Below are 24214 nucleotides of genomic sequence, written 5' to 3' on the forward strand. Positions count from 1 at the left end.
TCAGTTACTTAATGCAAGAGGCTGTGGCATCCTTCCAAAATCTAATATATGTGGAAGAGTAATTTCTGCAAGGAACTCCTCTCTGTCGCTATCAAGGATTTGCTGAAGAAACTGATTGGCAACCAGTTATCTAGGGGGAATTTTTAAAAGAGTATACATTTAGTATTTTATCATTTTACATGGAGCAACTAGAATGCTAAGTATAAAGTCAGTGCTGCTGTTAGCCTGTGAATATGAGCAGAATTTACTGGAAGAGTATGTTAGATCCTAAATTAAAAGAAGTGCATGCTTTGCTGGGAAAGAATTGCTTTTCAAGTTGACTCTTTATTTTACTTACTTTCTTTTCCATCTAAAGGTGTACTAAAAACCAGAAATGAGAGTCAAGATTGAAATGCATTCTATTAGCAGATGTATGGGAGATCATGTATTTCTTGATAAAATACTGTGCCTTCCATTGGGTATGACATTTAAAAGCAATAGAAGACCCTGTGCAAAAGAAAGGTAAGGGATGGAAATCTTCTGTAATTAGTAAATGTGAGGGGGTTTATAAAAATCTGTTGCAATCTTCAGTGTTTGGTTCCAGGAGTGACGCTGTAGGAATAGTCCCTTTGGACTCATGCTCAGCCACATCCCTAGTCTGCTGTCATCCTCATTTTTCCTGCAGATAAATACTCTGTGCCATCATCCAGATCACTGATGAAAACGTTGAACAACATGGACCCTAATATAGATTCCCAGATATTGGTCATGATCATTACCCTCTAAGCCTGGTGAGCCAACCCACTTTTGACCCACCTAATAGCCCATTCATGGAGTCAATCCTTAGCTTCTAAATACAAATGCTGCAGAAGACAGTGTAAAAAACCTTACTAAATCACATCTTCCTCTCTTCCTTTAGCCTTACTGTCATGTTGGCCACTTTTCTCAGCACCCTTGGAGCCTCCCATCCAGCCCTGTGAATTTGGATACGTCTAGTTTCTCTAAATCGTTCCTAGCTTGTTACTCCCCCACATTAGAGGCAATAAAATCAGTCGTGGTGGTTCCTCCCCAGCTAGCATGACTTATGGGCACAGGCAGCAGAGTCCATGGTCTGACTGTGCTTGGGTAAACATTAGAGCTGGATGGAGAACTCCAGGTTCGGGTCACAAAGCCATTCCAGGCGTGCTTCATAGAGGAATTGCCATCATCTTGTCTTCCCCACACCATTCTATATTTAACGTCCCAAGGCTCATTAACCACAAGCCTGTAACTTGTTACCATATCAATTCAGTGAAGTTATTTTTCAGCTGCAGTTATGCTTCAATTTGGAGTATTAATTTCCTTTAATGCTTGCCCTATTAATCACTTTAACAATCAAATTAAGACAATTATTTTAATGAATTAATGGATTATACAGAGCAGACAATACACATTTATAACCACTTATGCCAGAGCACTTTTAAAAAAGTCAGGCTCGTCAATAATATATTAGACCATAAATGTATTCCTATAGGGTTGGGGGAAGGGATGGGAAAGTGTTCTGTTTGACTGATTTAAATAGGTCTGCCTCATCTCTGCGGGAGCTTTTATGTGCTCTGGGCCTGTTAAAATCAGGTGCCAGTCATTGAAAGAAAGAGCTGTTATTTTTTTCTGGGATATTAGTGCTAGGTGGCAGGGTATTCTCTTTTAGATTGCCTCTAATCTAGCTGCTCTGGATATGTCATCAAAATGAAGCTTTTTTACCACATTGTTCACATACTTTCTTAAGTAGCTGCTACATTACAAAATTCCACCATCTCTCCCTTGGTTCACGGCTCTCTACTCCTCATGTAGAAATTTTGGCCTGAGGAAGTGGGCAATTATTCAAGTATTGAGTCCTGAAACCTTTCATATTTCTCTGATTGAAAGCATAATTTCTTGTGGGATTCCACCCTGCCAGGAGATGGAGAGACAGCAAGGTTAAGAGTAGAGGGACCAAACCCAGCCTGTGCAACAATATAAGGATGTGTTATCATGGTAAGAACATATTTGTCTAAAGCTCATCATCTCCTTATGAGCATCAATGACAAAACTTAGCCTATACAAACCCACCCTGACTCATGGGATGAAAGCATGTCCATAGTTTTTGGGCCCAAGCCTTCTACCCACAAGCAGCAGGTGCCTGATTAACGGAAAATATATTTTTCTGTGTTGTGCACGTTTGCACAGGGAGCCCTATGCCACCTAAGAAAATGGTGCCCTCATCAGAATAAGCTGTTATCAGCCCTGATCTGGCTGAACCAGGAAAGCACTTGCATCAGGATTTCCAGACTCATGACACTCAAGATAGAAAGCAATTGTTTAAAATGTCTCTCTAATGGCAGAGATATATCAACAAGGCTTTGCTTTCTGCAGCTGAATCCTATGATTGATCATACAATTTCATTGCACAAAAATCCATCTATATTCCTAAGCAGTTTTGCTAAGATAATACTTCAGTTATGTGGCCATCTATACCAATAAACTCTGGGGCTTACAGATCTATTGGAATCTTCACAAGGGATATGCCACAATGTTGTTGAGATAAATGACATCTTTCCAGTTTAAAGCATCGATTTCCAGAATCAAGGTATGTCCTTATGGGTGGGATAGGAATATACATCAGAAAGACTAAATCAAAATTACCAGGATGACTTGAGAGGAGCTGAAATACATGTTATTGTGACCATAGTTAGAGAGACTGTTTTTTTCGTGATGGTTCTATTTAGGGTGTACGTATGGAAGATTCACTTGACTGTCCTTCAGAGAGGAATAGAAGGTAATAGGAAACTGCCTGATTACGCACACTTGGTGTGTAAGGACCCTGGGACCCATCCCTAGCTGATTGTTGCTAGCCTGAGAAACATTAAACAAATGTGTTTAGAAGAACCTGAGCTGAGGAAGAGACTTTGGCTACGTCTACATTAGCACGCAGTGCAGCCCAATAGCAGAGGATCTATAGCGTGAAACAACTGGTGGTGAGGACCCAATATCCATATTACAAGGTTTGATGGCTTTTCTGCAGGCCAGCTCTAGTATGGTGACATTAACTGAATGCCCACTAGGCACTGCCACACATCATGGGAGTCCCCAGAGCACATTTTTCCATTCAGTTTCTTCTGAAAGTGGTCCAGGTTGCATGCTCCATGACGATGAGGATATGTGCTTCAGAAGCATACTGCTGATGTGAATGAAGATGCTAGCTGAAGTGCACCTTCAGTTTGAGGGAGGGAGAAAGAGAACTAAGTGCTCACCCTTTCAGGAAATGCCAAGGATTTTAACGGTAGTGGCTTTGCAAGACTGTATTACTTCTGCTTGATGAGTGGAATCTGAACAGCAGAAAAAACCCCTACCTGAGTAAAGTATTTAGCAAGGAAGGGATGTAATTGCTGCCTTAAAACACAATATGGGATCACTAAAGATTCATTATCTCAAAACATTTTTATGTCCTTGGTGAAAGGTACATTAGAAATACATAATTTAAACTCACAACCCATTAATCTACATGCAAAAGCAAACTCACAAATGTAAAATATTTATTATTTGCCAACAATACATCTTTCCTGTTAACATTAGCAAGAGTAAGTGATGTTATTCTCTTTCTGGTTTGCTGGGCAGTTAGGGAATTAATGGGGTGAGGCAAGTAAATAGTCAGTCCATGAATCTTTCTTTTACAAAAAGAAAAAGGCAGCAGCGGTCTCATGACATTTACTGCTCCTCCAGCACGTCAGAGACAATGCAGTGATTACTCCCATGAGCTGACCAAGAAGCCATCTCTGAAGTCAGGAAGGGAAAGCACTGCTCCTACATTTCTGAAAAGCAGAATCAATTTCTAGCTCCTGCATGGCCTTGTGTTACTTTGCCCACTTTTCACTTCCCTCCCTGTGAGAAGTGACGATACGTCCTCTGTGGGCCATAAGGACTACCTTTGCCCATGCAGCCTCGCTGCTAGCAGTGCTGTGCTCTGCCTGTGGACATCTATGTCACAGGTGCTCTCTGGATGCTGTGAGCTGCCCGGCCTTTCCCCTTGCCTTTGGACAGGACAGGTCAAGTGTGTGCCTTCCTAGACAGGATTTGGATACTTCAGAGTTTTATTAACATTTATTTTAAATTAATACTGGGGAGGTGTTGTGTCCTAGATTTTAGGTGTCAGCTTAGGAGTACAGAAGTTCTAAGCCCTTAAGGTAGTTCATTAAATATCATGCTCCAAGACAATGGTCTTTTTCAGGTCGAGGACTGGGAAGTACATCTTTTAAAGTTACTGTATTCAACACATGATATAAGTTCTAATATAAAACCATAATATGATTATATTCAGATACATTTTAATTTCTGCTTTGGTCTTTCACACCTATTACTGTTTCAAATCCTAGTTACTTTAAAGTAGCTTTTTAATAGCAAAATCAATTTTATCTAAGCAAAATTTCATTATCACAGAATTCTCATTAAAAAGGTGTCTGATATAAAAAGCAGAGGATGGGAGGTGCCAATCGTTACTGTAGTTGTCTTCCAAATTGGTTTGCATTCTGAAGAGATATCCAGTACTTGTACTGGTACAAGAAATAGAGAGCAACACCTAATAGAAAATTTGGGACATCTAATTTATAGGTTCTTCCTTCATGTCATGTACTTTTCTGTCACAGGAACGGAGAACCAGAAGGGGCCTTTTATTCCATCAAGTCCAGTCCTCTGCTAAATCTAAACATCATTTTTTTCTCAAATGGAAACACTGGCAATTCCCACAGAATCTTTAGGGCATTCTCAGTGCTACTAGGTACTACTTAGGTGAATCTCCTTGTGCGTCCGAGCTATAGATATCAATAGCATTTTCATCCTATATGGTAGTTTTGTGGCAACCAGGACTAAAGACACCTGACGAGTCCCACACTAGCAGCACCATTAAAAAAATAAGAAAACCAATCCTAGAAGTTCTTGAAAGGAGGAACATTAATCTGGTGAATAGAACAGTGTTCAAGATTGAGGACGTGATTATATTTCAAAATGGAGACTCAAAGTCTGTGGTTACAAACTATACAGCTATTACTATCTGCAGATCTAAAAGAACAATCTAAAGGTGTTTTTTTCTGCAATAGTAGTGCTAAGTGTGGCACAGAAATGTATTTTTAAAATTTGATGAGATTAAGATCTTGGGGTGCATATATTTGACCTCTAAATTGGGTAACGTGTCAATTTGACACAAGGCTGTTGTGAATGTAATTCACTGTAGATACTCGTTCATTCTGTGGTGGAGGCCATGTCAGCATTAAAAATTTGGGCACAGAACCAAATTAAAATGAGATGGGCAGAGCTGTGCTCCAAGAATCCGGAAATGCTATTAGAAAGCTAAGTGCATTAAATGCTGTGCTTTTCACTTTCTGTCCCAAATGCTTCTTTATTTCCTACCATGCACATCGGCTCAAAGATACTATTTCTATGATTTATATATGTTTTATTTTTATTGACGCTTTTGCAGAGCTCCTTGCTGAAATAAAGTCGAAAATAAAAAATTATTGCCACGTATATCACAGGTGTAAGACCTCAGTCATGACTTATTTCTCGCTACCCAAAAAAGTCAAGCCAATGCTTTCTCATTCTCGGAGCTTATTTGCATGGTGATTGAAGTTCCCTGTCAATATTGTTTTCTTCAGTTGTCTCTAGGGCCAAGATGAGGACAAAATAATTCCTCCTGCCTTTTAATCTCAGGATTGTCTTGCTGGAGCGAAGCAGACAAAGACAAATGTTATAGTCTCATGATTTTACTTTACTTACTGGACAATCTTTGCCATGTCTTCCAGACTGCCACAAATTCTTATTACTAAAATGTTAATGCAGTAATGCAGTGAAAATCATCTGGATTTGAGGACTCGGTGTAGCATCTGTGGACCACAGCTCAGGAACCATTCAGCTAGAAGGTCAGACACAGTGTCATACTGGGATCGGTGCCCTTAATTCAGCTCCCTGCTAAATGAGCCTCTAAGAAGAGCACTGATATTTCTTCACAAATGGCCCATAATCACGTACCATTCCTGTCCTAAAGGGAACAATGTCCACAGTCAACACAGCAATTCCCCACACCATGGAAACAGTAAGAAGGAGAAATACACCTCAGGAGAAAGGATGTTTTGGTGGGTCACACTCTAACCTATGAGCCAGGGGAAGAAATGGGTTGGAGACCTTGCTCTTCATGTCAGCTTGAAGGAGGCTGAGTGAGTGAGGACTCAAGATGGTGAGGCTCTGGGACAATAATGGGGCTGTGCTACAAACATCAACTGTTTTCAATTTATGTTATGGATAGTTAAAGTTGACTTGAGATAGGTGGCAACAGATGAAGGGACAATATATGAAAAATCAAAAACATTATCCGGGGTATGAAACTGGCATGAAAGAGCAGGAGCAGACCACAGAGAAAGGAAAATGCTGGTCCCCAGGATTACCTAGATGAGCAGGATGACCGCTTTCCAAGGAAGCAAAGTGCCTCACCCAACATTTGAGATGAGCTGTATGTCCTTGTCAAATTCATTCATGAAGAGTCCTGTTCTTCAGAAATCCTCACCACCAGAAATCCTCAAATATGAGCCATCTTACTAAAATAAATTAGCAAATTATTAGCAAACTCTCTCTTGCTCCCTCACTACAAGCATTCTATTAAGCAAATGAAATAGAAGCTGTCAGGCGCTCTCCCTTTTTATTCTTCCTTGTGATTAACTGCATAGTAAAAAAGATATTAAGTGGGTATAAATTTTAAACAGGCCCATCCAAATGGCAAACCATTACAACTACAACAATAAACAAGGGCCATATTTTTGTGGAGTGTTTAAATGTAGTGTGCATATGCACTGTGACTATTCCAAGTCCACTGCTTCCTCCCAAGCCAACAATCTGCCAGGAGAACTGAACACTCCCAGCTTGTATGTGTCTACTAATGCTGGCAGCTCCACACGCAGGACTCAGTCCCTCTTGCTTTTCATTTGCAGGCTTCAGCATTCTCAGGGATCAAAATTAAAAGCAGCACTATAAACAAAGCTTCAGCCAGGGAATTTTGTTCCTAGATCTTGCTGCAAAACAGGGATGTTTTTTGTTACTGGTATAATTTCTGTTCTTATGATCTGGTTCAGTTTTCTAGAAATGAGGACAATTCAGCAAACTGAACGACATTAGCAAGACTTAATACTTTTACAATTCTGGCAGCACAGAGGGCTACTTAAAAAAACCCTGATAAATGTAGGTACAGAGGATTCCATGTATACGAAGTCCAAAGGTTAAAACAGGCATCTGTCACAATGTATCTGCCCGCCAACACGTTCGCATTTTTTTAAAAAATAGCATCCTGGAGCCATGTATTTATGAGGGTACATCACAGTTCATTTTGTCTTATTCACACAAGAACTCTATCCTGCCCAGTGACTGAGAACTCTTAATGTGTTAGAATGGACTCAGTACACAACGGTTACATTTACCATGGCCGGTATTATGGAAATTCATTGAGTTTTTTGCCTTTTCTATAAAACATTTATTTCATAAAACTATTAATAAATCATTATCAGATTCCAAAGAGACTGAATCCTTTGCAAATACAGCCCTCATAGCGATATTACATTAACTGATTGAATCCAGTCATAAATTTTGGAGGGAGAAGTGACTGAACTGACCTTTAGAATAAAATCCAACACCTCTACATCTCTTGAATTCCATTCCAAGGTTGTCTGCAGCTTGTGGCCTAACGCTACTGTCCAAGAGCTGTTGCGCATGGAAGATTTGGCTTTCAAGCCCCCTCACATCAACACTCCTGGTTGGATCTCACAGTCAAGACAACAAAGCTACTCTAGCCAGTACATTAAATGCTGGATTCTTTTTCTCATTTCTTTTCACTAAAGCTTGTGTTTTCTTTTATGCTGTTACATATCAATTACAGACCAATTGCAGAAATAACACCCCTGCCTATATGATGGCTTATGGAAAGTTAGTAGAATGGAAAAGTTTTACTGAGCTGATGAGCAACATGCATCTGTGCCTGCTGCATACAAAGATTAGCGTGCAGGAAACAATACTGGAAATAAGAACATGGTTATCCAGAAGTTCTCCTTCAAAATAGAAGCAACTTTTCCTGTTATTCCTGTTGTTATTATAGTGTGCATGCATGCTGCTGACCCATGCTAGCCATTTCATAAGAATAAACTTGTGGTCTGAAAATGTGCCAAGTCACCTTCTCACTCTGCTTCAGAGAAGACTTTGGCTGTTATGCTTGGAGACACATGTTTAGATCACTCATTTTAATTTCATTAAGGCTGCAGAATCTTGTTATCAATTCCTCATTTAGTGCAATTTACAGAAAAACATGTTAGGCTAAAAGCAACTGCAGAACTTTTTTCTCTGTTCTTTTTATTGGTAACTTTCCAGTTAGAGTTCACAGTTCAACTCAAGCTGTTTGACTGAGTGCTTGGTCATCTGTAACAGATCAGTCTGTTGATGAGCATAACCCCGCTGGGGAAAGAGCTTCCCAGAAAGGCACTGCTGGGGACAGTCATTCATAGAAATGACTCAAAAAGGTCATTTTGGCTAAATACCATCTCATAAACTAAAACTGTTATCATCCCACAGTACTCCTATATATGGTCTTAGGGACCCAGCCTTCATGAAGTGGGAGGTATCTTTTCCATTCTTTTATGGGCTCAGCCTGAGGCTCTTAATACAGAGTTTAGTAGCTAGTAGCATTTCAGGGATTCTTATGATAGTTCAGACGCTCTTGGAAAGGGCCTACCTGTGAATATAGGCAAAGGTTAATTTTATACTTGATGCATAGGATAGAGGAAAAGAAATTCAAAACACAAGTTAGACTTATTAACATTCTCGCCTCTTACAGCGTTTACAGGAGATAGTCTACAGTCTGCTAAGACAAATGTTTTTGGTCTAAAGAATAAAGCATAGCTTTGCTTTAGTATGCTACTATTGCTAGCTCCTGATATTTCTTATATGTTTCACAGGAAATTCAGCTTGTCTTCATATACCTCCTGCAGTCTGCAGATTATTTGTCCTACTGATTCGACCTAGGTTGAAGCTCAGGCACATAAAAAGTAGAAGACTAGAATAAAAAATGGTTTTGGAACATAGGAGCCCGTGGATCTGAGGCAGATAGCTTTCTCTTATGAAAAGGCAGACCACTTGCAACTCCTGTTATCATCCCTTGAAGAACTGTGTATGGTTTCTATGTTTAGCAACAGAGGAAATGAGGCATCTAGCTGTGGATTAAGTCTAGAAAACTGTGGCTTGAATCCAGCAGCATAGGAAGCCAAGGAGTACAACTGAGAGCAAGCCTTGGCTAGAAGCCAGAAGAATTGGCTTAGATTCCCCAGATAAGGCATTTCTTTCATCCTTTCTAGACAGCTTCTAGATTTAGTTGCTAACAGATAGGCTAACAGCGACTCCCAATTCCTCCATCCCACATTACACTCTCATGTCACATATTTAATTTTTGTCCTTTTTATTTTTTCCAACTGTATTGATTCTTCTCTGTGAGGAAGGAAGTGCTGAGTTCAGTGGTAGGTTGTTCAGCTGAGTGTTTCCAGAGAGGAGCCAGCATCTTGGAAATCTGAAGGAAGGAAAGTGCTCGTAAATTCAAGATGCACTGACAATTGACATTGTATGTATGTAACATGTTTTTACCTATTGTTAAAAGGTGAGTTAAGTCAAGCAGAGGGAAATAATAGGAACTGTGAGCTTTGGGCTTGGTTCCCCTGATTTTACAGCTCTGAGCTTAAATCCACAAGGCATTTATTGCAAGCACACAAATACACCCTGATCCTGCAGGGTGAGTTCACCATCATCCTGCAGTTCCTGCAGTTTTTCTTGAGGACTGGAAGCTAGTGTCCAATGTGAATATACTCTCTAAACCTTGCTTGAGTGTCAGAGAGGATGCAAGAAGCAAAACCAGTAGCATCACCCCTGATACTCTGCTTATCTTTGCAGTAAATAGGCTATAGTCAAGGCCTCAAGCTGATTCTCCATGGCCAGTCTCTCTGCAATTAGTGTTGCCTAGCTCCAATATTTTCAAGGCCTCATACTCAGCCCCGATGTCAGGCTTGCAAGCCAGAGAATTTGGTGTTAGGTGCTAGTTAGAGAGCACTGGACATCCTGCATACTCCTAGACAGCTAAGTTATTTTGACCAAGGAGCTTCTTTTTCTTCTCTATGCCTGTATTTGTTCATCTGTAAGATGAATTAATGCACTTTGCAAAGGACTTAAGATGTCCTAGTGAAACATGCTCTAATAGACTCAGGTATTAATACAGAACTGAAATACAACTGCTGGATCATTCTTGCATTAGGAGTCAGTTGTTAAGTTTTGGCTGTGAATCCTACTTTTCAGATAACTTAGATTTTGTCTATTTCTAGCAAAATTACTGAAGAGCTCCTCCAGAAGAACACAGTCTGACTAGAGCAAATGTTGTCCCTAGTGTGATGACAGCATCCACAACATATTTGGGAAAACAAACAAACAAAAAAACCTTACAAGCAAGACAAACTCCAGGGTCTCTACAAAAGCTGTTTTCTAATAAAACATTATCCCCTCAGGAAATTAATTCATATGCTTAATTGGTTCAGAGAAATAATCTTCAGCATGATCCCTTAAGGACTTTGCCATAATCTTCTTTTATTACCCTATGCTTGCTGATAAGACCTCGAGCATTTCCTGCTCACTTTTGGGATCAATACATAGAATCATTCATGTTTCTTTTGGATCGAATTGCCACAGAGTCAAAGGTGATATTTTGGTCAGAGATGTTTGTTTCAGCTAACTCAGCAGAAACATGGCAAGGAGGAATGTGTGGTCAGATCATAGAGACTAAGAGAGTCTTGGCTCCATTTTTGCCACTGACAGATTAAAGTATCATAGCCAAGTCACTCTCTCCCTGCTTTCACATTTGCTGAAAAAAAGGGTAATAATTCTGGATGCAACTCACGTCTTTGGCGGGGGGGGGGGGGGGGGGGGGGGGGGTAGCACAAAACTGAAGACCCATTTAAGCTCTCATATAAATCCAGGTACTGTCTCTCTGTCTCAAAGACAATTTTATCTACTGAGTCTACTTCCCCAGGATGCTGTGAGATGGGGGATTTGCTGTCATGTGGCAGCACACTGTTTTAACTGAATGTAAACTGTTCCATCAGTTCAGTCAAACAAGCTGAAGTTGTGCACAGTATTGATGTTGGTTTAAACTTGGCTTATGTTGTTTCACCACACAAGACCACAATCAAACCTCTTCAGAGAGATCCACCTCTGCCAGTGAGCATGTTGCCACAGCAAATACCCAATACCATCCCTGTATCAGAGGCTAAGTCCTTCAGATCTGCAGGCTAAGTGGTCTACGCAAGTACCCCCTAACCTGCTTCAGAAGAAATCAGCTATGTGAGCTCAGGTCATCAATTTAATCCACACCAGCCTGTAGCAGTGTAGGTAGAGTTACAGAAACTGCCACGCTGGCAGACTAAAAGGCTGCTACCTCCAGCATAGTACTACTGAAAAAAAATGCAGAGGCAATGAAGTTTTTTAACTGACAAAAAGGTTTACAGAGTGAGTATCTGTCTGACAGTATATTTGCTATTGTTTTAAACTTTTTTGATAGCAATTTACATTGTATTTGTATGAATAAGCTGAAATTATATCAAATGAGTTTAAATTTTCATATGTGCATAGATGTTCCAGTTTGACTAGACAGCAAAGATACACAGATAACTAAACCATGTTTGCATGTAATCTAGATCTTGATTTTTCTTTGTGAGGTGCTTTGAGATCTGCTTTAAGAAGGTCTAGAAATGTAAAACCTTTCTCAGATGTACAAACTATTTGTATTTTGTTGAGGTTCATAATTTATTTTATTTTGCAATATCACATTACTCATCAGTTGATAATAAAAAGATAAAAGCAGGTAATAAAACCTAAAGTCTCTAAAGAAGGTTAAAGTTCAGAAAGTCAGTAACAGGAGTGGACCTGCAAACTCAGGTGTCAAACACAATTTTCAATACGTTTCTTTCTCTGGACAATGATATGAAAATTAAAAGATTACACATGCTTTGTTCTAACCAAACCAATAATCTACACACTAGATGCATAGCTCACTGGTTACGTTGTACATTGCCAAAAGGACTTCTCTAGTAATTGTACGTAAATGGGGCTTGGTTTACCTTCCGATGTTTAATACAGATCAGCTGTGGAGAACATTAAGTGTGACTTCAAGGAAAATAATCTCAAAACATATTGCATTCTATAGCTTTGTATTTACTGAATAATGCTTATTCTTTGGAATAAGCTTAGCAAGTTAATTTCCAGTTGTTTTTGTTATTGCATTGGTACCTGAAGGCATGAGCCAGGGATAAAGGCCTCATTTTGCAAGGTGCTGTTCAAACATATGTAACAAATAGGTAACAAACCGAGGGCAATTCTGTTATTAGCCAGCCACAGACATTTAAGAACATGAGCAGTGCCATGCGTCTACTTTTACTTAGAGCTGATGAAAATTTGGAATTTCCAGTCACCAAAAAAATAATTCATCAAAATATTTTAAATTTCTTTAATAATAAAGAAAATTTTATGCAAAACCAGAAAAAACTTCCTTCCACAAGTATTTTCAACCTGCTACATTTGTAATTCCATAGCTGCCAACAGTGCAAGGCAGTAGGTGCTTGCAAACCCCACCCTCTGGCTGCAGAGAGTTTTGCTCATAATTTTGCGTGCAATAAAGCTGAAGATAAAATAAATCAATTTTCTGTAAATGAATCTGCAAGACTCATAATTTTAGGGAGTACAGGTTTTCAGTAATGAAAAGAAGGGGAAACAATGATACATGTCTGAGGCTAAGAGGAGTACTATCCTTGGAAATACACAAGTGAGAGGATAAGACTGTCAGAAAACAAGCTCTTCTCAACATGTTACCGAATTTAGATCAGTGTTTGCTTACTTGCAGGTGTGTGAGTTGACACAGGTTCTAGCAGGAGAGTTCAGGAGCTTTCTTGCAACTAGCAATTGGTAGGAGAACAGAGGAAGCAGAAAGAAACATTTCACTATTAAGCTCGAAAGTGTTTTACTAGACAAATTCTAGCAGTGGGTCTGTAGGCTACCAAATATTCTCCCATTTGATGATGGTGCTTGAAATCAGCTGACTAATGCATGGGAAAATACCAGTGCTGATACAGACAGTCGGGGTTGTTTTGCTTTGTTTTTTGAGAGCGCCATTGTGTGTCCCTGACCTGATAGCCTTACAGAATTGTTCCACTGTTCATGTTTGCCCTTTTGAGGGAAAACAGAAATCCTTGGTTTCTGGATATGCTCCATTCCCTCTAGGAATTGGCAATCCCGGTCAGCTCTTTCTGCAGAGCCGGCACAGGTTTGTCAGAGCACACGTTTCCAGCCGGGACCGGAAGTTGCCAAGCTGTTGTGCTCTTTTTATCGCTTGCCAGAATAATGTCAGGCCGCTGATGGGACCATCTATAGTGAAAGCTCAGAACTAGTTTCAGTCTGCCTTCAGATTTGCAACAATGTGGATACTTTGCTGTATTCACCTCACATTCTTCAGTTAGAGATCAGAAGATTCCTAGCTCCTACAGCTGGACTCATTCTCCAGTCCCATTACATAAATCCTCAAATGACACAGCTACCGTTTGGCTCTGAGGCGCTATCCCAGGGGAGATAAGAGGGCATGGGTTAAGCAGCATGTATCAGATAATTTGCAAGGGGTGATACCTCTTCATTGCTTTGGGATTCTTGAAGCTTAGATCATGTTAGGTGAGCCTCTGTAGTGAGTTCTGGGTTTTTCCAGCTTCTGCTTATACTGTGACTTACTTCCCAGAACAAGTGCAGAGAATCCAGCAGAGGGCTACAAAGATGATGAGGGGCCTGGAGCATCTCTCTTACGAGGAAAGGCTGGGAGAGCTGGGGCTGTTTAGCCTGGAGAAGAGAAGACTGAGAGGGGATCTCATTAATGCCCTTTGTAAAGGGCACATGTCAAGAGGATGGGGCCAGACTCTTCTCAATAGTGCCCAGTGACAGGACAAGGGGCAACGGGCACAAACTGGAACACAGGAAGTTCCATCTCAACATGAGGGAAAACTTCTTCACTTTGAGGGTGACAGAGCACTGGAACAGGTTGCCCAGAAAGGTTGTGGAGTCTCCTCCTCTGGAGGTATTCAAAACCTGCCTGGATGCGATCCTGTGCAACCTGCTGTAGGTGATCCTGCTTTAGCACAGCAGGGGTTGGACTAGATGATCTCCAGAGATCCCCTACCATTCTGTGATTCCAATCTCAGACGAAATCAGGAAATGCTGAAAATGAGAAAACACAAAACCAGATTTTGTTGCAAACCTCCATGCAAATTCATTCTGAATCACTGCATGTTACCACCAAAACAATTGACTCCTTGGTAATTTAAGATCAGATTCAGGTGTTCTTACATAGGCTCAATATTGTCTTCCTTCCTTCTGATGAAACTACAGAACGCAATTCCATTGCACCTGAATCAGAACAGCAAGTCTTGCTTTTATTAAGTTATATTAAAGCAAGAAGCTTTAGAGGATTTTACCATCTCAGGACTGGCTTCTAAGGACACCTAGGAAGACTCAGATTTCATTAATATTCTGTGTTTACTTCTCTGAAGCTCCTTTGAAAACCCAGGCTAAATACCCTGAAATCAAGTTTGCATTAAAACGTCATTTGTAAAGAAATAGAAATATAAGTGATTTGAAGATATTTTAAGACAGTTTTTAAATCTCCTAGTAGAAAGTCTGATAGATCATAGCATGGAATGGAAATGCTCTGAAGGACTCTTGTTCTCATAGGGAAGTGTGATTTGATACAATCATGGTGTTCCATGAGGATAGTTTGATTGTACTGAAGGCCCACAGAAAAGTGAGCAGGTTCACCTGTCTGATCCCTTAGCAGTCCATGTGAAGCCAAGAGCCTGGTAGATGGGTGCACTAGAGATGAGAGCACAAAGCATTTAGAGATACCTTCTTATCAATGACAATCAGAACAAAGTATCATTCTGGAATGTCAAAGTTGTGCTCAATGTGCATTAACCATTCCCTCCCAGATAAGTGTGCTTCTGTGCATTATTTTAACATTTCAGAGTTGTCATGGAAAGGGGTATTCTGGCATCCATCCACCTGTATTCATACTTACGTCTCAAAAACTTCATGGCTGTTGCATCAAAGAGGCTATAAAAGTGTAAATCCTGACTGCGTGGTTTTAATCCACATGTTGAATAATAATGTCACACCAAATAAAGTGCTCAGTTAAACTCCGACTGGATTAATACAACAAAGGTACCATGCACTTGTGCATATTTATATTTGCCACAAGGCAAACAAGTACATACATTAAGGGAAAGTACAGTATGTTCAGGTTTTCATCTGTCAGGAAGCACCAGGTAAACCATGTTCACAAAAAGATAAGGATCAATGGAAAAGATAAGGTGCACCATCGCAGCCATTCTAGGCTTGGGTTGCCATGGTGACTTGAACCCAAAGCTCCTGGATGTATTTGATTTCTATTATAAAGACTCTGAGTTGATCAGAGCAATTATGTCTGATTTATGGCCTCTAGAATAGCAGTACTTCTCAAAGCTATACTGCCTTTATAAGCAGAGTAACTGTGAGCGCCTCCATTTTTTCCCCTCTCCTGTGTGTTTCATCTCCTTTTTTTTTCTTAGTTTGAAACAGTCTTTATTATTGTTATTCCTATCATGTGCAAACTAACATCAGGACCGGCTAGCACAAAACACCCCAGCAGCAGGGCATATCAGGTGTATTTTCAAGGAGTCCACCCAATGTGAGGGAGAGCATAGAGGAAAGGAGGTGACATGTCTGATATGCTACCAAGTACCTGAGAAAACCCAGCACCCTGGGGTTGGCAGGATGTAAGGGGGGAAACCCACATCACAGATAAGAGGAAAAGAGGGAGAGATAGGGAAGAAACTCACAGAAGAAGCAGCAGCATCTTCAACTGTTATGCAACTCCTGCCACAGCTGCAGGATGAACAGACTATCTACTGCCGAGGAGATTTGTAACTACCAAGAATGTACATAACAGCTATCATGGCTTGGGTTTCCAAACATACTCTGCTGGCTATGCTTTCTTTGCTCGGCTGCTTCTTTACTGTGAGGGTGGTTGATCACCCAGAGAGGTTGTGGTGTTCCATCTTTGGAGATATTAAAAACCTGGCTGGTTTTCAGAAATGCAGGGAAGAAATGCAGAGGGTAGATACTCACCAGGCACAAATCACTGACCTCAGTGGAGTGATGGTGCTTCTTTCTAGTTGGCAAGCTGAGCAGAACCACAAGGGTGTGAATCTGAGTCTATTCCGTTGCAGAAAAAAAAACATTAAAATGTGCACAGTACTGCAAAGCAATCAAAAATATTTATATTGCTTATCAAAATCCTTTTGTTGTTCTTTGTAATATGCAGTACAATGAAGTAAACTTAGGATATAATATCCTTATTGTATGTTAGGCTGTCAAAGAATGACAGAACTATGGGCCATGAAAACCCAGGATGTTTAGTGAATTTACAGTTTAGTATTTTAAAGAATTAAATCATCAACCTCCTGTCACTTTAATTCTGCTGAAGGGCTGAGTTTTATCAGCCACAAAGAGGGTTGCTGGCAATTCCAGCCCAGGATGCATGAAGTTACTCCCCTTGTTCATCCTGGTGCTTGAATCCCACCCTGCCCTCATCTTTCAGGAAAACATGGACAGCCTCCGGAGAGCCAACTAATCTGCAAGAAAAATGTTTGCTTTCATCATAAGAAGAAATTCTCAAGAACCATTAAATGACAACTTAAAATGTCCTTTTTATAGTGGTCCTTCAACATGGAAGCTGCTTATTCAGGATGAAATCATAGCAGAATGTGTTTGAACATATTTCCTAGCTCTCCCAACCTTCGCTGCCTATGGACAAAAGGAAGGAGTTTTCTTTTCTGAAGCACTGTCACATTTGAGTGATACTGGCTCGGTATTTTCACAGCCTTGCTGTTGGGCCCACGATTTCTTTGGGATTTACATTCAAGTAGGAGATAATGCTCCTGCTCTGACCTGAGAGCTCATGTCTGTCCTTGGGAGTTCTCAGGAGGGGTTTTTCCACTGTTTTATTTATAAGGGCACAAAGAAACAGGTTAATAATGCTCAAAAGCCATGCTGTGACTTCAGACTAGACTACCATTTTAGAAAGTAGCTGGCAGTTTAGACTAACAGATCTTGAATAAATTAAGGAGGTTTTTTTAGTTCACTGGCTTCTATCCTCATGTCTTAGGCAAGGATATAATCATTTGGAAGATAACCCTGTTTGGTTGTACATAGTTACTATCTGTCATTCCTAGCTGTTGAAATCATATAACAAAAAATAAACCTCCATCTGTTTAAAAAAAAAAAAAAAAGTCCACTTTCCCACTCAGGCAGGACTGTCCAGTCTTTGCATGTGAGTTTTCAGCAGGGCTTGAATGAGAGATGTTCAGCATGGTCCCTACTTGGTGCGTTAAAGGAGAGGTTCTGAGGATACAACCAAGGTGCTGTTGGACATCATCTGCACAGCTGGAAGGAGCTGCAGTGGCAGTAACAGTCAGAGGATGATTTACCTGCATTGCAATACTCCATTTCTATCCTCTGCATGACAGTTTCCATCTTCTTCTGTCAGTCCTTTCTTTCAGCTCCTGCTGAAATGAGCTGCTTGTTTGTGTGCCCAGACAGCATCTGTTTTATAGTGAGATGAAATCATAGTAACGTCTCCTCAGCGCTGGGATAGATTGGTTTTCTTCCTGTTGGTTTGTTGCAGCAGCAAAGGCTGCCGCCATTCTCCCTCCAAACCCAGAAGGCAGCCAGGGTATGGGCAACACTCATGTCAAGAAAGGTGACTGAAAGATATACCTTAGGTTTCTGCTTTGCTGAAATGACAGCAAATGCTGCTGAGTTTGGAAGGAGCACTGACAGGTGATGTTAAGTATTAGGCATGACAGGCCCATGCCTAGAGTCTGGGTTCCTGGAGTTCCTCATGTGATTATACCAGATTTCAACTCTTCTTAACAAAAAAGGTAAAAAAGGAAGAGAGATGCAGAAAGGAAGTTGTTTCTAGCTTCCAGGACTTGGAAGAGAATCCCAGATGTTGTAGGACACACTTCATCTGCATTACAGCTGCTTTCTTTTTCCCATTTAGAGGTCAAGAAAATACATTTTTGAATCCAGGAGCTGAGACAGTTGCCAAGGGAAACTCAATATTCTAGAGGGAAAATTGTTATTACATTTGCAAAACTTGAAGTTTCTGTAACAACTAAATGGAAAACAAATGTGACATAAGGAGGAGGAAAGAGTGGGTGGGAAAACGAGAAAATGAAGTAGAAAGTCAAATCAGGGTTTAGTACAAAGTCCTGAAGTCAGCTATATCCCTTTACAGCACAGAATTTATAACACTGAGCTCCACAGAATACGCTTGGGGAGCTCTATGCTGAAGGACTCCCAGGGCCTGGGCTGTGTGTTGGTCTAGTTTTGTGCAGCACAAATATGCTGGGCTCCACTGTTACTAACAGTAAGTAACAATGAGAAGCCATGATAAAATAATATTGGATGTCACAGACTGAGACAAGGGGCTATTTCAGGTCAAAGTTCTCGAACTGTGCTGAGTTTCTAAATATACCAAGTACATTTACACACTGTTTTGCAGGCAGACATGAGCTCATGCAGCTCATATTCCAGATTATGAGCCTGCCCCAATGCACAAATTGAGCAGCTACGTTCAAAGGTGCTGAGCTCACACCAATATTCCTTGCACGCAATTCTTGTTCTGCAAGCCATCTCAGGAAATGCTGTCACTGCTATTTATAGTATTATTGTTAGGGTTTTTTATTTCCAAATAGAAGAAAATGGGTGTTTTACAAATAGCTGAAAGGATTAAGTCTCACATCATGAGAAACAGGTAGTGTTCCTTGTGCAGCCATACATACAATCCATCCACGTACAAAGTATGCAGGCACGGAGCTGCTCTGGACAGACGTTTGAGAGACAAGAAATGGAAAGTATATAGAAAGCTGCAACAAGGCAGACTCTAATTTAAACTCTTTTAAGGTATGTGCCAATAACAACGCTGTCCAGAGCAAGCATGCAGCAAGGGAAGAATGATGCCTTGCAGAGTGACCACCCACAAGTTGTAGCAGCTCCAAAGGAGTAAGCCTGCCCCACCTGGCTTTCTGCAGCAGCCCTTGCCTGGGGCTGGGCCTAGTGGCACATTGCTGTCCTGAATCGTAACTCTTAATTTTCCCAGTAGCCTGTGTGCTCTCGTATTAGGTTTAAGAGTCAGCAGTCCAGGCGAGACTACGCAGGATGAAAGCGTGAACAGCGGCGTGGTCCTCTCTGCTCACTGTGACTCGGATCCCAGAGCCTGGGAGCTGGGACAACCTTTACCCAAAGGCAATATGCTGAATGCAGTACAGTATTTTCCATTCTGTCATGTATCCCTCAATTGATTTTCCCTGGCCAAAAATGTTCTGCTTTGGGTTGGTCATTAGCTGCAAATCGATTGGGTTTGAACATCAGCAGGGAGGCTGGTTAGATGATGCTGTACCACTCTCTCATACACACCCACCGCCCCCCCCAGGCCTGCTCTAACTCACTAGTGGTTGCACATGCATTTTGCAATTTGCCTTCTTTAGCCTGTCTTGAACTGGGTATCATAACCTCCCTGGCAAAGATGACTGTCCCCATAGTCTCAGCTCTCTGACAGAGGCCTGTTAACTGAAGAGAGCTGACAGAAGTGTTTGTTTGAGGAGGGGCTGATGGGAACATAAGTGCTGGCAAGTGAGGGGGGCTCCCTCCTTCAGTAGTTTGCGTGGCACAACATAGATCATAGGACCTGCTGCTGTGTCCTTAGATGCTCTTCCTTCTGAGATGGGCTGGGTGAAGAGGCTGAGATTTTTTTTTCCCCATTTTACTGTATACTTTCACAAAAGCTTCTGTCTTTGTTGAAACTGATGTGTTTTAGAAATGTGTGTCAATTCTGACAATATTTCACGTATACACAATAGAGGCAAAGTGCCTTAGTGTCAAAACATCCTGTCATGATGTTTTCAGAGTAGTTCGGGGGGTTCATTTCAGAAGGTTGTTTCAGAATGAAATTAATTTTTTCAATGTCAAAATAATTTGAAAAATATGCCAGTCTGAAGGTTGTTATGGTAGGTTTTTAAAAAACTCGTTCATTCCTTTTATGGAATGCATAAAAATGTGACAGTTTTAATTTCTGCCATTTCTAAAGAAATGGAAAATCAGCCTTCCACACCCACTTCCCCTTGATCTGGAGGTAACTGCATCAAATCCATGTTTAAAACTTGTTAGCTATCCTCCACTACCGAAGATGTTTTCCTCCCTATATCTCACACCACAGACTATACAAATTAATCTCTGGAGCTTCCAAGATGCGAAGAAATATTTGATAGCCAGGAACCAAATAGATTAAGGAAGAGATTTTGCTACCTAAACCCAGGTAAGTGTATGATGTTGTTTACAAGAATGCCAAGGTCAAAAAGATTGCATCTTCAGGGATCAAAGTACTTCTGAAATCTACCCATGACTTGCACAAAAATCTATGGTAAGGCTGCAAGCTGGAACCAGATCATTCTAAGTGCAGAGTTTTAACCAACCAAGCATTAATCTTCCTTTGCTCATGCATCAATAACCTGTAGGCTACAGACAAAAATAAGAAGACACTTTTATCTAATCAGAGGCACCAACCCCAATCTGATGAGGAGCAATCTGCTTTGCAGAAATGCCACAGTCACTAGCTTCCCTGGTTCAGTATTGCAACAACAGCAGGTGGTTTGAGAGGTCCCGTTAATCCCTAGAAAGGGTCAGCTTCGAAGCTTACAGTGAGGATCAAGAGGCCACATTCACCTCCTGTTTTCACTGGTATTCAGGGAGAAGTGCTAGCTCTGCACCTGCAGAGAGCTAGCGCCTTGTGGGACATGCACAGGCTTGGTGCTCCATGTGCACGCATCTTGCACTTTTCTAACTACAGTTGTTCATCCTGTTCTCCTGCCCTGACCCCAACTGCATACATATTAATTTGGCTTCAAAACAAGGTATTAAAAAAATCCTCAGAGGTGAAATAGGGTCTGCTTGTTGCAGCTGCATAAAATATTTCACCCATACAATTGCACAGGTGGGTTAATTTTAAGCATGCCAACCAGCAGTTGAGCAAGGAGACCAAAGAAAAAAAACCACAGGATGTCTGTTTTTTCTTTCACAAGGCTTCAAATACCCAGTTACTTGGCACAAATTGTTAAAGGCATTTTGTGACACAGATAAAGAATTGCAATATAAAACCACACCTTGAATCCTTACCTTGCTTTATCGTGGAAGCTGAGACAATTCAATGTTTAGTAAAATGTACTTACACCCAGTCACCTTTTTGAGTCTTAGCACCCTGCATTCTCTAAATGGTCCACATTAGGTCACGCTAAACTGACAGCTCTGAAGCATGAAGACATCCCAAGAACAGACATATTGATACAACCTATGCCCACCCTGCCCCTGCCTCCGAGCATCAACCTGTTTGCAGAAGGCCGACTATATGTTAAGTGAGAGTTGTTGGCCAGAGCTAAGTCCTGACTGTCTGTGTGCTGATGCACAAGACAAAGTCTAGTGGGGCATAATATTTTTATGGAAGGAGCATTAAAAGCTTTCTGGAGAAGGAGACTGTAAAACAATAAAAAAAAAATATCCCATAAAGTTTCAGTATTTTTGATACAACAGCAAATTTAAAAAACGATTGACTGATTGTAAGTGCAAAGAAATTAATGTATGGTTTTAAGTAAGAAATACAGGATAGGTAATACTGCCCCATAAACACTTCATTTGGGTACAGAGAGACTATTAATTTTCATGATTCTTCATACTACAAGACAGAAAAGTAATCGTTCAAGTCATGTATGATGAAATCTAATGTTGTGGTATAATTTCTTCCCATCGATCAGGTCCTAGCCTATCTGGGATGATTTATAGGAATAACTAGGGACAGGAACTTACTGCAGTATTGCAAGGGCCAGTTAAGTTTATGTGCTGTACTGATGTTCACAGTTAATAGATTTTAAATTATAGTCTATATAGTACTCCTACTGATGCAAGCTTACTTTGAGGGTCTGAACAGAAGAGGCAGGTGGTGGAGCAGCAGCTATTACAGCTGGCAGTCACCTCACCAGTTGCATTTGGATCACTTGGGTATCACTAGTTATCAGCAGGAAAAGAGAACAATAGAAACAGCTTCTGATCGTAGCGAAAAAGGACCACAACTCAAGGGTGTAAATCAGCACTGTGTAGTTAAAAATCAATGAAGTTACACTGATCTATGCTAGAGAGGGTCTGGATCAGATATTTGAAGGGAGAGAGGTTAATATTTCTTTCCTTTAACACAGAGATGAAATACAGAACCAGTGCTCTGGTGTCCAGGGCAGTTGAGCAGTCTTCAGAGAAACCAAGTTCCTGTAAGCAGAACTGAAAGATGGCATAGAAATTACAACCACTGCTGCTACCATCATTCATGTTGTTACCACACTCTGTGCCTCAATGGACACAGTTCTAGAGTCAAAAAGGGTCTGTCTTTCTGCTTTTGTTCAGTAATGTTAAGATGTGGAGGGCCGTAAGGATCTGTAGAGAGGCAGAGGCTCCTGTAGGGAAGCCGGAGAGAAGAGAATGTCTCCTGGTTCCATTCTTGAGCATCAACAGGCTGAAGTTAACCTAAAAATGATACAGTCAGAACAGTGCAGCCTGCAATGGTACTTTTGTATCTCCATGGGAATCTCCTCTCCCCAAAACAAACACAGAACCCAGGGGATGACACCCCAGGGCCAGCAGACATTACAATAAGGCAGTGTTATGGCTGATGCTCACTTCTAGTATAACACTTGCAATTACAGGAGCTCAAGAACACTCTGTGATTCATTGTGCAAAAGTTTTTAACATGATGCAAGCAAAATTAAATAGCAGTTCATATTTTTTACCTGCAATTTTGTTGGGTTTTAGCCATGCTGAATGCATAATTCCTTCTATGTAGTAGGAGCAAGAAGCTGCTTGTTTGTTTGAGGATTAGGTGTGGAATTTTGTTTGAAAAAAGAAACAAGCAATTACATCACAGCAAAAGGGAACTGTAGCAAATAAACACTTGTGCTCTGAATAGAAAGAAACGAGGCTTCACTTCATAGACCAGAACCAAGAACTATGCTTTTTAAGAAGTTCCAGTGACTCTGCCTGCCATAATTCTTGGATTCCTGTGTTAGAGGATTTTTTTTCTTCCTTAGAAACTTAGGCATTGAACTGCATTTGCTCTCGACTCACAGGAAAGAGATTTTCTCTGGAGGTGTCTATTGTCTCTCTCCGCTGACAAGAGAGGGAAATTCAAGTAACCACATTCCTAATGAGCGCACTTGGGTCACAGCTCTGGCATCTGTATGTTACTTGATCCAGAGCAGTCATTGGCTTGCATTGCTGTTATATTATCAGATCAGTCTAGAGCTTAGGCTAACTGTATTGCTTTTATATCAGTCAGGACCAACAGACAGACATAGCCATTAATAAGAATATCAATGGAGAAATGCCAAAGGTGTCAAAAGTTGTCTCTTACACTGCAGTAAACGACAGTACAAGATGCAGTGCACAGGTGAGAGGGGCTATTTGGATCTAGCTGGCTTCCGCGCTTTGTGCATTCACCCATATGTGAACACAAATTCTCTATGTCTCTGGGCTTCAAGATATGTTGGGCAATTTGGAAACAGCAGCTGTGGTGTTCAGGCACTGCAAGCCTAACCTGAAATCTGGCAAGTATTTCTGTTCCCTTCAGGTCCTTCTCGATGGCATCCAGGGAGGGTCTGCTGCTGCTGGACTCCCCCCTTCCCCTCAACACAAGCCCGTGACACATTGCAACAGGTCTCTGGTACATGCTTGAGCATGGAGAAAGAGAATATCTGGGAAAGCATTGGGCTGTTGCTGAGGAAGTTGTGGTTTGATCCATAGATTTGCTGCAGACTCCTTTTAAGACCTATTACTTAAACATCTCTGTGCCTCTATCATTTCATTTATAAAGTGAGGATCATGCACCTTCCAAAAGGGTATATGTTTGCATTAGTGTTTCTTCTAGCACTAAGTCAATCTAACACGCTACAGAATCAGAACAGCAGCATTTTGCACTGAATAAAATGCAAGA

At 40.9% G+C, this 24214-nt stretch overlaps 1 long non-coding RNA gene across 1 annotated transcript in view; it reads left to right on the forward strand.

Annotated features, from left to right (window-relative positions):
* LOC129196022 (uncharacterized) overlaps nucleotides 1-24214 on the forward strand; it is a 175910-nt gene that overhangs the window by 148978 nt on the left and 2718 nt on the right. The window lies entirely within an intron of this gene.

Source organism: Grus americana, chromosome 24 (genome assembly GCF_028858705.1).
Source record: "Grus americana isolate bGruAme1 chromosome 24, bGruAme1.mat, whole genome shotgun sequence".
Lineage (NCBI taxonomy): Eukaryota > Metazoa > Chordata > Aves > Gruiformes > Gruidae > Grus > Grus americana.